This window comes from Dendroctonus ponderosae, unplaced genomic scaffold, assembly GCF_020466585.1.
Source record: "Dendroctonus ponderosae isolate FM_Combo_2020 unplaced genomic scaffold, Dpon_F_20191213v2 Dpon_F_20191213_5, whole genome shotgun sequence".
NCBI classification, from domain to species: domain Eukaryota; kingdom Metazoa; phylum Arthropoda; class Insecta; order Coleoptera; family Curculionidae; genus Dendroctonus; species Dendroctonus ponderosae.
The window spans coordinates 7,301,751-7,305,935 of record NW_026018715.1 but is presented as its reverse complement, the minus strand read 5'-3'; the positions used below and the strand labels follow the sequence as shown (position 1 = coordinate 7,305,935).

At 33.4% G+C, this 4,185-nt stretch overlaps 2 non-coding genes across 2 annotated transcripts; one reads left to right on the top strand and one right to left on the bottom strand.

Annotated features, from left to right (window-relative positions):
* Positions 1-1,511: 1,511 nt before the first annotated feature.
* Positions 1,512-1,583, bottom strand: Trnae-cuc. The gene has a single exon. It is a non-coding gene; the product is annotated as a tRNA-Glu (tRNA).
* A 2,104-nt stretch (positions 1,584-3,687) lies between these two features.
* Positions 3,688-3,759, top strand: Trnae-uuc. Its single transcript has one exon. It is a non-coding gene; the product is annotated as a tRNA-Glu (tRNA).
* The last annotated feature ends 426 nt before the right edge of the window (positions 3,760-4,185 follow it).

The following is a 4,185-nucleotide window of genomic DNA, read 5'->3' as shown; positions in this document are numbered from 1 at the left end:
ATATTTAGTTATATTGCTTTGCACAGTTTAATTAATGCTAAAACGGATGCTAAATTTCTTGGTTTACTTTGACTTGACTCTCTTGATGTCGTACGCCGGTCATCAATAATACCTACCGTTCTAAATTACTCGCAGGTAATAATTGTAGAGCATTGTATATTGCAGGCAAATAGCCATACATCAATTTGCAAAATAGGTACCATCTCGTTGGGAACTCGTTCCGTATATTCAATCATCCTCCCGTGTAAAATCACCGATAGTTAGTAAAAGCGGAATGCTTGACGACTAAAAATAGATCTGCGGACTTCTTTAGGCAAAAACTAACTATCATTAGATCGAGTTAGAGTTACCCGTCTTTGGCGTGTTCCTAACGTGTTTGCCTTCAAGCCTGCCGGAGGATGTAATCGGGTGATTTCCGTCGGTAGTTTGGGTAAATGAGGAAATGGACGGCTGTAGGTGAATTCACTCCATATCACCCGAATGGGTTAGTTTGTTCATACTAACGTGAAGTAACCTCGGTCTTAAAAGTTTCATTGCCTTCAGTAGCGAAAGCATCTGTAAGCTCTATTTTTACAGGTTTTTACGCAAAGTACAACTAAGACATGATTTATTCAATGTGATCCAAACCGAAGTGGCATAATTTCAGCTTCACCAGCGTGTTGTTCAGGGTGGTTTTAAGGAAGCTCTAGATCATTTATATCGAAGAATATATCGAAAAGTGGTAAATAGTAAAGTTGATCATTATTACACGTTTTTTTAAAATGTGAAGTTGAAATAAAAACTTGAAGACGCAAATGTCAAAATTTGGTACAAAGAAGTTTTCTTTAATCGAACACCCTATGTTTTTCTTTTGTTTTCTTTGTTTCGCTGTTTTTTTGTTAAAATGTTCACTTATCATCACTCGAAAAATTTATTCAAAAGTTAAAAAACTATCTATTTTTGTGTGTACAACACGCTGCTGAAGCTGAGGCGGTCCCACTTAAGCTTGGGTCATCTTGTTTCCTATTTATGTTCTAAAATCAAACAATGAATCAATGAGTCGTTGAAATTCGAAACAACTCTCTGAACTGGTAACAACATACTTTTGGTTTGCAATTCAAATCAGAAACTTTTTTGAGAATTTCTCTAATAATTTAACATTTTGATCTGGAATGGACAATGAAATAGGAATAATTTGTAGTAGACCCACCTTTTCTTTAACACTATATTGGATTTCAGATATGAACTTCTAAACTTCTCTAAAAAAAGTTTTTACAATTTTTTAATGGTTTTTACAAATTACAATTCTCAGAAAGACAGGATTCATATTTTGGAAACAGATATTTATATAGAAGATTGGTTTTAAAAAGAAATCTTTTTAATGAGACTACTGTGTGTATTCTACTGCATGTTCCCATCTTTGACGTTTATAACGGGTAAATCGCGGTTCCTTTGAAAAATTAAAAAAAAAATTAAATTGTTTGTAAAACAACCGCCGTCATTTTTATTATTAAAAATAAGGTTAAAAAGCTTTCCGGTACCGGGAATCGAACCCGAGCCTCCTGGGTGAGAGCCAGGTATCCTAGCCACTAGACCATACCGGATACATGTACTCTTTGGTAATATGTTTTATGCTTTGGTCTAAATGTATTTTATTTATAAGGGTAGGTATATACTAGAGATGAGCTAAAGCGTGATTTTAACATTACTGTTATAACTGTGAATAAGATTTCTTTTTAACAGTTAATTTAACGTGTGATTGTGATTACACTTGTGATTGCCGTTTTCGTGATATAGCAGCGTCTTAAGGTGATGGACAATTGTGCGTAACTTGCAGAAACAATTTTAGAATATTTGTCCTTCATATTTTTAAAATATAGGTATTACCTTATTTGGGTATACAACAAATAATATTTTATACTTAAAGTCCAAATTATGTTAAGGGCACTAAAAAATATTAGCCTCTGCAACTAGCAACTGGCTACACATTTTGTAAACTCATGTACTCTAAAAGTTCTAAAAACGTTCTGGAAAAAAATGAAAATGGGAACAAAAAACTATTGTTTTACACAGAACCAATAGAGTATGTAGCTCTTAATTCTTTGTGAACAAGCTATATTTGATTTTAATTTTTGATCTGAAAAAACTTTATTTTAGTCAAACTAGGTACTTCGCTACTCTCCGCAAAAAATTTCAAAATTTATTGATATTGTAGGATTTGCATTCCATGTGCCGTTTGAAATTCGACGTAGGTACTTGTTTTGCAACATAAATTTGCTTTGGATAAATTGCATTTTGCAAAATCATCATCTAATGCATAAAATAAATTCTACAAAAAAAATAATTTTCCATCGCTTAGCACAATACATTGTACGCTATACACAATTTCAATTTGAAAAAATGAACAAAACAGCTAGTTGAAACTAGCGTGTTCCCAGAAAATTATTTAAAAAATACACAAATAGGCTACCGATACACAGAATACGTCTAATGAATGATGCATACTAAAAAACGATTTTCAAATATATCAATAAAATCCAGGCTCAAGGGATCCGTGAATATAAGCTTTCATTAGCGAACAAAATAATTTTATTTGGGTACGTTCTCTCGCCGCGCCACATGTGCAACATATGATCACCACACGCAACTCGCAATAATATCGTTAACAGTGAAAATATAAGTGGCTCTTTAATATCACGTTTTAAATCACTGTTTATTTTTACGGTCGTCACAGATTGTGATTGCGATTTATTAATCACTGTGAATAAATCGCAGGTAATGATTTCTTGCTCAACTCTTGTATATACTAAAGGTGTGATAAACAGTTATTTTTCTGTAACAAAGGTTACAACGTACCAGTTTCACCTTGGTAATAGGTTCAAAATGCGGTTAACATGTTACTTTTTTTAGTTTTTTATTAAAAATGCGCAATGATGATGATACGAGAAATAGTGATGATATACAGGGTGAGGTTTTTTCGATGACCAGTGCAGAGATGTTCGAAACTATTGCAGTTACGAAAAAGGTTACATGGACAAATAATTGTTGTTTTGAATGATGTACTCAAAACCAATTTTAATTTTCTAAATTTTGACAGCTGTCGAGAGATATTTGGGAAAAACTTATTTATGGTAAATTTTTAAATTACTCTTAGTTCCGTTGATATTAATTTGATCGGAAAACATTGAATAGAAAACGTGTAGGAAATTGAATTTCAAACAAAATGGCATAAGACATTTCTCCAAAATAACTGTCATTTTTGACATATGACACGAATTTGAGTTTTTTTAAATGGCAACAATACTTGATTATTGCTTTACCGAATAGAGCATTTTGTTACGATTTGTGCGATATATCACATCGTTAGGATTCTTTCGAAAATAAAGTGTCTGCGAACAATTTATACTTTTTCCATTTAGTTGATCTAAGTTAGTCATGGAAAATACCTAGTATTTATTTTAAAAATAAGAATTACAAATATTATAAAAAGTTAAGGCCCCCCTCCCCCCCATCCTCATTCGAATTAATTCGACCCAGCAATTTTTTGATTTGCTAACCATTTGGCGCCCTTTTGTGAGTAGTGCCCGGGGCACGATGCTCCCCTTGCCCACACCTCGCTACGCTACTGGTTATATGTAGTTTGTTAAATGTTTCTTTATTTTCTTATCTCCCGCGGTTATCTAAAGATCCGACATAAATTTCTTCATATCCGATATGGTCTAGTGGCTAGGATACCTGGCTTTCACCCAGGAGGCTCGGGTTCGATTCCCGGTATCGGAAAACTTTTTTAACCTTTTTTTGATAATCAAAATGACGGGAATAGTTTTACAAACAATTTCATTTATTTTTTAATTGAACCGCGGTTTACCCGTTATAACGCTAAATATGTGAAAATTTATTACATACAGTAGAATACGCACACTAGTTTCAGTAGAAGGGTCTGTATTCGTTAATTCGAAATCGACGTTCTTTATAACGAGCGGCTTTGCTTTAACTAATCTGGGAGATCTGGTAATTAGCAACAAACTCTCAGATAGAAGATTGCGTACGAGGAAAGGTCTTGGTGTTCATGGAGATGGAGGTTGTCCGATTCGAAACCAAATAGACTAATTACTGATAATAAAAAAGTCCGAAACAGTTTTAAAGTAAGGTAGTAATAACTAGAGGTGTGATAAGCGTTTCAGTTACAACGTTACACAAGTTACA